The sequence below is a fragment of the Budorcas taxicolor genome, chromosome 13 (assembly GCF_023091745.1).
Source record: "Budorcas taxicolor isolate Tak-1 chromosome 13, Takin1.1, whole genome shotgun sequence".
In the NCBI taxonomy this organism is placed as follows: Eukaryota; Metazoa; Chordata; class Mammalia; order Artiodactyla; family Bovidae; genus Budorcas; species Budorcas taxicolor.
Window position 1 is genome coordinate 12,742,642 of NC_068922.1, and position 12,058 is coordinate 12,754,699.

Sequence of the window (12,058 nt, forward strand, 5' to 3'; positions counted from 1 at the left end):
TTCACAGGAGCACTATTCACCACAGCCCAGACACAGAAGCAACCTAGACACCCATCAAGAGAGGAATGGATAAAGAGACATGGTACACATGTATCAGTTCAGTTCAATTGCTCAGTCGTATCCAACTTTTTGGGACCCCACGGACTGCAGTACACCAGGCCTCCCTGTCCTTCACCATCTCCTGGAGCTTGCTCAAAGTTATGTCCATTGAGTCGATGATGCCATCCACCCATCTCATCCTCTGTCATCCTCTTCTCCTCCCGCCTTCAATCTTTCCCAGCTTCAGGGTCTTTTCCAGTAAGTCAGTTCTTCACATCAGGTGGCCAAAGTGTTGGAGCTTCAGTTTCAGCATCAGTCCTTCCAAGGAATATTCAGGACTGATCTCCTTTAGAATGGACTGGTTGGATCTCCTTCCAGTCCAAGGGACTCTCAAGAGTCTTCTCTAACACCACAGTTCAAAAGCGTCAATTCTTTAGAGCTCAGCTTTCTTTATGGTTCAATTCTCACATCCATACACGACTACTGGAAAAACCATAGCCTTGATTAGATGGACCTTTGTTGACAAAGGAATGACTCTGCTTTTGAATATGCTATCTAGGTTGGTCATAGCTTTTCCTCCAAAGAGCAAGCGTCTTTTAATTTCATGGCTGTACTCACTATCTGCAGTGATTTTGAGCCCCAAAATATAGTCTCTCACTGTTTCCATTGTTTCCCCATCTATTTGCCATGAAATGATGGGATCGGATGCCTTGATGTTCGTTTTTTGAATGTTTAGTTTTAAGCCAACTTTTTCACTCTCTTCTTTCACTTTCAGCATGAGGCTCTTTAGTTCTTCTTCACTTTCTGCCATAAGGGTGGTGTCACCTGCATATACAATGCAATATTACTCAGCCATAAAGGAAAGAATGAATAACGCCATTTCCAGCAACATGGTTGGACCCCGAGATGATCATACTAAGTGAAGTAAGTCAGAGAAAGACAAGGATTATATGATATCACTTATACGTGGAACCTAAAAATAGTACAAATGAACTTGTTTGCAAAACAGAATCAGATTCACAGAAAACAAACTTATGGTTACCAAAGGGGAAGGAAGGGGAAGACTAAAATAAGAATTTGGAATTAACATGTACACACAGTACTATATAAAAATAGATAAACAGCAAGAACCTACTGTATATCACAGGGACTTCTACTCAATATCTTCTGATAAACTATATTGGAAAGAATCAAATATATATATGTATGTATAACTGAATCTCTTTACTGTATGCTGTCACTTCAGTCGTGTCCGACTCTGTGCGACCCCATAGACGGCAGCCCACCAGCCTCCCCCGTCCCTGGGATTCTCCAGGCCAGAACACTGGAGTGGGGGAGTGGGGTGCCATTGCCTTCTCCGCTTTACTGTATAACTGAAACTAAGTGTTGTAAGCCAACTATACTTCAATTAAATTTTTTTTATTTTAAAAATGCAATCTTGGTTTACAATCAAGGTTTGAAAGTTGGACAAGGCATTATTTGATTTTATTATCCAATGATTTCATTTCTGGATTCAGAAGGTCACTAGGAGAGAGACTTCATCCCAGGGCCTGTTTTCTCCAGCTCAACTTTATACCCATCTGTACGGTACCCAGAGGTGGGTGGTGGAGGGAGAGGTGTGCTGCTATCCGCGGGCCTAGACAACTGATATTAATATGCAGCAAGTCAAAGTGCCATGGATTTGGCATTGGCACTTTCTGATTCTAACATTGAACAATCTCAGAGAACTGAAAGTAAAACTATATGCCCCTGCAATCCCACTCTTGGGCATATATCTGGAAAAAAACATGATCTGAAAAGATTCATGCATCCCAATGTTCACTGCAGCGATCAATAGCCAAGACCTGGAAGCAACCTAAATGTCCATCACCAGATAAACGGATAAAGAAGATGTGATCACATGTTCAATGGGATATTACTCAGCCGTTAAAAATGAAATAATACTATTTCCAGCAACATGGATAAACCTAGAGAGAATCACATGGAGTGAAGTAAGTCAGAGAAGGAGTAATATCATACGACAACCGTATAGGTAGACTCCAAAAAGAAATGGCCCAGATGAACTTACAAAGCAGAGACTCACAGACTTGCAGAATGAACTTCTGGTTGCCTGGGGGAAGGGATAGTTAGGGAGTATAGGAAGGCCCTGTATGCACTGCTGTATTCACAATGAATTCCCAACAAAGACTTACTGTGCAACACAGGGAGCTCTGCTCAATGTTACGTGTCAGCCTGGATGGGAGGGCGATTCGAGGGAGAATGGATACAGGTATATGTATGGTTGAGTCCCTTCACTGTTTACCTGAAACTACCACAGCATTGTTAATGGCTACACCCCAAAACAAAATAAAAAGTTTAAAGTTTGAAAAAAAAATGAAATAGTAAATCATAGAGGACAAGCACTTGCTAGACTGCACCCTCACTCAGCACGCCCACGGCTTTACCTGCCCATTCCTGAACAGCTTCAGGCCTCAGTGCAGGAAATGTATCAGAACTACCGCATAGGCGCACTCATCTCGCACGCTAGCAAAGTAATGCACAAAATTCTCCAAGCCAGGCTTCAGCGTGAACCATGAACTTCCAGATGTTCAAGCTGGATTTAGAAAAGGCAGAGGAACCACAGATCAAATTGCCAACATCTGCTGTATCATCAAAAAAGCAAGGGAGTTCCAGAAAAATATCTAGTTTTGCTTTATTGACTACGCCAAAGCCTTTGACTGTGTGGATCACAATAAACTGTGGAAAATTCTTCAAGAGATGGGAATACCAGATCACCTGACCTGACTCCTGAGAAATCTGTATGCAGGTCAGGAAGCAACAGTTAGAACTGGACATGGAACTGGTTCCAAATCGGGAAAGTACGTCAAGGCTGTATATTGTCACCCTGCTTATTTAACTTATATGCAGAGTACATCATAAGAAACACTGGACTGGATGAAGCACAAGCTGGGAATCAAGATTGCCAGGAGAAATATCAATAACTTCAGAGACACAGATGACACAAACCTTATGGCAGAAAGTGAAGAAGAACTAAAGAGCCTCTTGATGAAAGTGAAAGAGGAGAGTGAAAAAAGCTGGTTTAAAAGTTCAACATTCAAAAAACGAAGATCATGGCATCTGGTCCCATCACTTCGTGGCAAATAGATGGGGAAACAATGAAAACAGTGTCAGACTTTATATTTTGGAGCTCCAAAATCACTGCAGATGGTGACTGCAGCCATGAAATTAAAAGACACTTGCTCCTTGGAAGAGAAGCTATGACCAACCTACACAGCATATTAAAAAGTAGAGACATTACTTTACCAACAAAGGTCCATCTAGTCAAAGCCATGGTTTTTCCATTGGTCATGTATGGATGTGAGAGTTGAACCATAAAACTGCTCTGAAGAATTGATGCTTTTGAACTGTGGTGTTGGAGAAGACTCTTGAGAGTCTCTTGAACTGCAAGGAGATCCAACCAGTCCATTCTAAAGGAGATTAGTCCTGGGTGTACATTGGGAGGACCGATGCTAAAGCTGAAGCTCCAACACTTTGGCCACCTGATTCGAGGAAGTGACTCATTGGAAAAGACCCTGATGCTGGGAAAGATTGAAGGTGGGAGGAGAACTGGATGACAGAGGATGAGATGGCTGGATGGCATCACTGACTCAATGAACATGAGTTTGAGTAGGCTTGGGGAGTTGGTGATGGACAGGGTAGCCTGGCTTGCTGCAGTACATAGGGTTGCAAAGAATCGGACAGGACTGAGCAACTGAACTGAACTGAAAAGAAGGAAACCCAACTTTCTCTTAACGAAGAGGAGTTTCTCAGCACCCTCTGAATGTGATCCAGCAGGAAGACTGTGCTGGTGTCTAGAGCACCCTCTAGTGGAGGATCTGCCATTGCACCCTTTCCCCATGTGGTTAGGTATCTCTCAGGCACACAAGCACGTGCATTCTAAGGTCAGTGCATTCATCTCCCGGCTCAGACCGTGAAGATGGATATGTCTTTCTTTTCACTTCTGCTCTGTCCAATATAGGGGCCACTGCCACATGGGTTGTGGAGCATTTGAGACACAGCTACTGCAGCTAATAAACTGAATGTTTAATTTTGCTTAATTTTAAAATAACATTTATTTAGTAAAAATTTTGTTTATTTGTCTGAGCCGAGTCTTAGTTGTGGTGTGTGGGATTTTTAGTTGAGGCATGGCACTTGGGATCTAGTTCCCCAACGAGGGATCGAACCCAGGCCCCCTGCTCTGAGAAGACAAAGTCTTAGCCACTGGACCACCAGGGAATCCCTAGTTTTGTTTAATTCTAACTAATTGAAATTTAAAAGATATATTAATTTTAACCAAAAATGTTACATTACTTTTTAAAGTAACATTTAAATTTTAAAGTAATTTTAACCAGCTGAAATGTAGATGAGCACAGGGTGCCAGTCGCTAGCGCATCACTTCGGCCTTGGGACACGCATGACTGGGCACTCTGCTCCTTCAACAGAGCTCCAACCGTCTACACAGCCAGGAAGCTCTGACATCATAGCCTCATTTTCTGAGTGTGTGCCCAGCTCTCCCCAGGGCCTCAGCCCCGTCAATTTGAAACTAAGAGGTCCCATGAGATCTCTCACATTGGGCTCGAGACTTGAAATATTCTAAATAAATTAGTTCCGTTTCAGAGGTAACGACACATCAGATCTACCCACTGTCTGTTACAATGTCAGGTCCATGGGTGAAGTAGTATATGTGTTCTGTGCAAGGAACCCCATCAGAAATGCTGACTTGCCCTCAGCATTAAAAAAAAAGTATTTATTTATTTATTTGACTGCACTGGCTGTTAGTTGTGGCATGCGGGGCCCAGTACCCTCAGCATTTTAAAGGTGTGGATTAATTTTTAAAAACATGGGCTTACAGTTAAAAACTTGAAATAAAACCAGGATACAAAAAATAAGCACTGTCTTCCAATTAAACATAAATTTTAAAAAAGTAAAGCAATGATCCTCCAGTTGAAACAAATAGCCACATCGTTTTCAGGCTGTTTACCTCTCACAAGAGCACATTTTTAGGAAGAACAGCAGAAGAGCATGTCTTTAGCAGGACAATGGCTGTACAGCAATGGGGTGGCCAATTAGGGCCAATTAGGGTGGGTATATTCCCTAACATTTCCTGCACCGGAGGATATTCTTAAAGGTATAGAGGCATTTATGTAGCTTTACTGTCAATAGACGGAAAAAGGCAAGAAAACATAAAGAGTTTAATATTTTCAACTTAGTAACAATTTCTCATTACGTCCATCCTTTATGGATCCAGGAGTCTTCTCCTATGTACAAAATACCAGTTCTCGGTGGTCTGTGTAAGATTGGAGTGAACTTTTCCTACCACCCTGACTCCACCATTAACGGGAACACAGCTGTTCATACGTAGACACCGGGTCCACGGGCGTGTGAGCTGCTTCCATGCTGCCTCTAGCATCTTGAGGATAATACAGACCCTTTCAACAGTTACTTCATTTGTTGGATGGTTAGTTATTTGTTGGAATGTTTTTACACACAAACCACTGTCACTGAATTTTGTTTCAAATCACTAAAAACAACTGAGAAGTTTTGCTTATCAATTACAAAATACTCAGCCCTCTTGGAGGGCTTCAAATTACCCAGACTGCCCAAACCAAGCTAGCCCATGTTTCACTTCGTGGTCACAGACAATACAGCAATTTAATGCAGCAGAAATTCTGACCGAATTCAAAAGACAGTATTTCTTCCATAAGAAGTTTATTCACCTCCTTTCCCAAAGAACTGGCTAATGCTGAGAGCAGCCCATGTTTTCTCTCAGAGGTCTATGGATACAGACTCATCTGAAGGATGCTTATATAAAGATATATGGTGCGATTACAACCTACAGCTCACAACACTTCCTACATCAACTTTCACGTGTAATTTTCAAAACTGTGCAGTTTGCAGGCACAAAAGTCACCTCACATGGCCATCGTTTTGAATGCATCATGCAGCTGGAAGTAAGAATCTGGCTTCATTGAGCTGTTACTCATGTTTTGCTGGTGCTCAAATGTCAGAAGGAAAAGCAATAATTTGGGGAAATAGTAAGCGAAGGCCCAGGAGAACTGTCTGGTCCAGTCACTGCTCAGGTGCAATGCCGGCTCAGGTCACTAAAACAAACCTCAGCCCAGCCATGTGATGGTCTTGGCTGGCACTGTCTGAATTTTTTTTTTTCCCCAACAAGGAAAGCTGGTCTTTCATATTAAGTAGAGTCGTGTCAGAAACTGGGCAAACAATCGATTCAAAGCTCAAGTGGAGACGGTGCCCCTTAGGTAAAGAAGTGGCAGAAGTTTAAAAAAGTGTGCCATGGCTTCAGTAACTTGACTGTTGAAACTCAGGGGAGGGTACCATCACTCTGAGCCAGAAAGAAAGGAAGAAAGATTAATCATGTTGTGCCTAAGCCAACCCACTAATCACAAAAACAAAATAGAGTGCTAAGATATTAAGGTGCTATAGACCTGCCACTGAAAGCTGGATGCAACGGTAAACATTCAGAATTCCCTCCCTCTGTCTCACACCTAATCTGATGGAGCCACCCAATGGCTTTACACCAGGGTAAAGGGAGCCAGCTGCCTCGGAGTCTAGGCAGGCTTTGAAACGGCCTTCTATTAGAAACTCACAAGAAGTATCTCCTGGGATCGCTGGGGTGCTTAGTTGCTTCGGGACGGCTGCTTGCAGCCACCCTTCAGTGAACCCCACGGTAATGGAGAGCACCACGTGACCGCTCAGGTCTACCCCGTCTCTGTTTTCAAGGTCTTTCCTGAAAGTTCACACAGATAACCTGGTTTCCATGCTATTTATTGCCCAGGAAGGAGGAAGGGTTGAGCCCAAGCCCTTGGGGATGTGAACTCATGGTTCCAGGGAGTCTAGGGCATCAAATCTGATGCTTTCAGGACCGAGCTGCCCCAGAGAGTGAGCCCAACCCGAGCTTTCTCTTAGAATTACAATAGCTCTTTCTTGTTTGTGACACATCAGGGGAAAAAACAGACAGACAGACAGCTTTCCCTAGTACCTTAGGACATATTTAACCTGTGGCTTTTGCAGTCATTTTTCTACATGAGAACAGATTCCACTTCATATTCTTTTTATTAAAAGAAACATCATTTCATCTGAGATCTCCATTTACTGGTGGCGAATCTGGGTCACTTTAGAGACCCAGAGTCACTTCTTCCATCAAATTTGTTTAGTCTGCAGGTTACAGAAGATGATTCGATCAGGTCAGACGCCTCACTCCTCCTAGCATTTTAGCAAAGATAAAATTCAAATGATGCTTTTAGTAAAAAAAAAAAAAAGATTTCAAGAAAGGTAACAGTGGGATGATCATTTTTTCCAATAGCACCCAAGTTTGGTCTCTTTGGAAGCAGGTTTATGAAATAGCTGCCTTCCACGCACTTGCAGCCTAACTTGGGGACCCATCGATCTCTGGGTCAGGAAGGTCCCCTGGAGGAGGGCATGGCAACCCACTGCAGTATTCTTGCCTGGAGAATCCCCTGGACAGAGGAGCTTGGTGGGCTACAGTCCATAGCGTCACAAAGTGTCGGACACCAGGTAAAACATGATGTATCAAGACATCATTTAACACAGTGAGAAACTTACCTCTTTAGCTTTGAAAAATAAATCTTTAGGCAGCCATCAGTTTTGGATAAGACTTTGCAACTTCCAATATGTTGACAGATGGGCCATCTCTGGCCAGCATATTCCTAACAAATACTGAGGAATATTTTTGAAAATATTGAAGCATTTTCACCTGTTTGTAGCTGCTCCAAAAACATTTGTGTTGATTTCCCAAGGTTCTGCCACTTTTTTGGACTAGATTTCATTCTGTAAAATCCAGTTCCTCCCTCAGACCTGCTTCACTTCCGTGAAGTTGAAACACAGCAAACCCTGAAAAAGTATCCAAGGTCAACTTGGTTCAGGGGTTCAGCCGATGATTTAAATTATTTAGTGAAAATTGGGCATGGATGTACTATCACATAGGTGTGCTCACACTCAGAAAATGCTTCCTCTTCATTCAAAAGAGCTAAAAATGTAGGTCCCATTTCTGGCACTTTAAATAAAGTTCCCCGTCGCAGGATTATTTATCATGGTTAGCGGTTGCCATCAGTCATGAAAAGTTAACGAAGACCTATTGGGTTTATCTATAGGCAGCTAAACAAACATATCTTGCTCTCCTGTTATCTTCTTGTTAACAAAGCCCTATCAGGGTGTTCTCAACATCAGCATTTACTGCACAGGGGCCCTTTATCTAGGATGATATATAGGGAGCCCATCAATTAGCGTGAGGGTTTGTAGATACCTGCCATATATTCATGAGGGCAGCGGCTTCCCCGTCTCTCGCCATCACAGTCACGGCGCAGCGTGGTGCTCTAGGTGGTGTCACCACTTGCCTTCCGGGCTTTGGTTGATTTCTGTCGCGGCCGTGAAACTGTCAGAGTGCATTTGGTCCAGGCAGGGATGTGCCTGCATCACAGCCAGCGACCAGAGCTGCTGCTCTGAACACACTCACAAGAGCCCAGGGGACCCGGGTCCCTAGCAGCCACCGTGAGAAAACGCACAGAGACACAGGAGCCTTGGTGTAAGTGTTGCTTTTGCCTAAGCATTTGCCGGGGGTGGCGGCAGGGGGGGTGGGGGGTGGTGGCCGGGGTGGGGTGGGGTGGGGGGGGCAGGTATTACTCAGTTGCGGTATACAATTTGAAATTATTGAGGCAAACACTTTAGTTCTGCGCATGTGGCCGGGTGGAGGGGGCGGGGGCGGGCAGGGGGAGACCTGTCATCAGAATGGCACATGGAGTCTCTAACTTCATTCATTCTGATGCTGCTGCTTCTCTGCGTGAACCATCACTGGTTCCCCAGTACCCACCAGAAAAAGCCACTTAGCTGGACTCCACAGTTCACTGCCCTGAGTTTGGACCCCTCCCACTCCTCCCCTGCTCACGTGTGTTAAGCTGATTCAGTTGTGTCTGGCTCTTTGCAACCCTATGGACTGTAGTCTGCCAGGCCTCTCTGTCCATGGGATTCTCCAGGCAAGAATACTGGAGTGGGTTGCCATGCCCTTCTCCAGGGGATCTTCCCGATCCCGGAATCAAACCGGATCTCTTACATCTCCTGCATGGACAGGCAGGTTCTTTACCGCAAGTGTCACCTGGGAACCCCCCTCCCAACACTTTTCTCATCCTTTCTCCAACCCTCCAGGCCCTTTCCCCTCCCCCCACCCCATCCCAGTGCTATTGAACTTGCCTGTTTACTTCTGGAAAATTTCTTCCTTGCCCGCCCTGCACTGTGAGCACCCCAAGAGCAAGATCCAGCTTCCCAGTTGGGTGAACATTCAGGGACACGCCCAAGCTTTCTGTCCTCTGTTCTCACACAGCAGGCTTTTTACAGAGTGCTTATTGCATCTCAAGTGATCCATTTGCTTGTCCTTCCCCCCCACTCTACCTGGGCACAGGGACAGTTTCCTCTGTCTCAGAGCTTAGCAGGGTGCCCATCAGGCAAACACAAGGTTACAGGAAGGAAGCATGACACAGAAATACTCCAGCAACCCCATGGACATTCCCCAGCATACACTGAGGTCTCTTGGAAGAAATGAAGCCCCAGGAGCAATAATGAGCGCTGGCGTCATGACGAGACAGGCTGGGTCACCTGTGAAAGGGGGATAAACCTGTTTTACAGGGGGTTCAGAGTTTAATAAGCATTATCTCATAACCGATGTATTTTACGATGGATGAAGATGCTGTCGTAACATCTCCAGATTGCTGTGGCCTTTGGTGTGAGTGGCCCGGCTTCCTATAACCTGGGGGGCCCTTTCCTTAGAACAGAGTATTGTCAGTTGGTTTCCCCCGAGATAACTCAGGTGGGTGATGAGTCTGTGTGATGTGCAGTGCCTTCCAACTCGCAGAGATCAGGAGGCCAGACCTAAAGCCAACCCTCAGCCAAGACCCTCAGGGCCCCCAAGTATGCTAGGACTATCGTCCCCTCCACAACCAGCCTGACTGCGCTGGGGTCTGGCCCCTGAGGCCTGGGTACCTGCAGTCCTTCTCCTCCCCTTCCTCACGTGCCTCGAACCGAACCCGAGCCAACCCTCACCCAGACTCAGGCTTCGGCTACCCTCCCGCCAACACCAGGCACAGTTCAGAGGGGGGACGTGTGACCTGGCTGTGGCCAGGACAGGAACTCTTTCTGTTTCCTCCTGGCTCCATTCCCAGCCCCCCGAAATGCACTTTCCATGGCTGGGATCTCCTTGTAAAAAGTGAGACCAGCTGCCTACACACAGCCCACTTCCTGCAGGCTCCCCTGAGACACTGCCGCCCACCCAGCTGTGTCCCAACTCAGTTCCCCAGCCTGGCACCCTCTTCCCAGGGATCTAGATTCCGGGACTCCCACAACCCCTAGGAAGGCTGTGGCTGGAGGTTCCCCTGTCCAGATGCCTTTACTGGGGAGGTCTGACCCAGGATGAGCCAGCTGACCCCCGGGGAAGGGTCCCTCCTCGCCCCTTCCCCAGCACCCCAGCCCTGCCAGATCACAGGCTCTTCGGGCACCCCCCACTCCAGCCAGGTGCATTCCCCACGGGACAGATGATGTCACCTCTGAGGCTGAACAAAGCAACCCCTCTCTCTGGGGACAGAACGGAGGGGGGGCACCCATGCAGATGGCATCCCCTCCAGCCTTCAGCATCACCTGTGGGACCTTGACAGAAGGTGGGCAACGCCGGGCTTGGGGAGGGAGGTTGACCCTTGCAGCCCTCTGGAGGACCTGCTGCATGCTGAGCCGGGAGCCGATCCTCCACACCTTTGCCTGCCTCCAGGTCTGTGCTCCCTGCTGGCGCCTTCAGTGAAGGGAGCCGTTGCCCAGCTAGCCGGTCCTGGCGGGGGAGAAGGGCAAGGACAGGCTCCAGGGGATAACCCTGGCTGTGGGTGAGGCAGGTGCATCCTCTGGGGACCTCAGGGAGCTGGGATCAGGTGGGGAAGGCAGTGAGGGGGCCTGGGGCTGGTGGAGGCCCGTTTCCTCCCATCAGGTAGAGACGCACTCCCTAGGGCCCCTGTGGGTCTACCCCCATAAAAAACAAAGACAGGGAGGGGCCACAGGGAAGCAAAAGAAAGGGAGGGAGGAAGCGGAAGAAGATGCAAGTAGTGGCGGAGAGTCCAGGGCCCTCTCAGCTGCCCTGTGGCTCTGGGGAGCTCCCGCACCAGGAAGACAGATGTTTGCTGTGTTTGCCTTAACCCAGACGGGTCTGAGGTAATAATGCTCTTGACTGACCGCCCCAGGCAGTCCGGGTCTTCCACCCCCTTCCCGCCAGCCCCAACCCCCGGCCAGAAGTCTGGGGTCCCAACCACTCCGGTTCCCGGCACCCCCCCGACGTGCGGGGTCAGGCCGGAGCCTGGGCGCCTCGCCTGTCCTTTTCGTGGCCAGAATGGGAACAGAAACCCACGATCCGAGCACTCCGGGCAGGTAGCTTTGGCGCCTGGCAAGCCCAGGTCCCCAGGCGGGGAGGAAAAAGGGGATGTCGGCGAGGGGGGACTCCGAGAAAGGGGGGCGCCTGCCTAGGAAGGTGAAGTCCCGGCCTCCCGGCGGAGGTCGTGCGGCCGGAGAGGCAGGTTCCCGGCTGCACTGAGATGCTGCCCCCGTCTCTTCTTATCCCCGAGGTCCCAGAAGTGGCGTCAGAGAAGACTCAAAGGGCAGATGGGGAAGTGGGGGGACCTTTGACCCCCGCGCGGCGGTGGCGGGTGCTGAGTGTCCGCGAGGGGCCGCGCCCTCAAGAGCAGTGGCTGCCAACGCGGGGCCGGACAATGATGCCTCACTCCCCCGTACAAGGGCAAACTAGTTTCTGTGTTGGGGGGAAAAAGAGAATAAAAGTTTAATAAACGTGTGTGCTGTGTTGTGAATGACTTTGCGACGACCTCTGTTGCAAATGGCCTATGCATGCGGAATAATGGTCTCCTTGCAGAGAAGGAAATAGCTTAGCGCTATCGTGGTTGCCTCGGTAACCATCAGA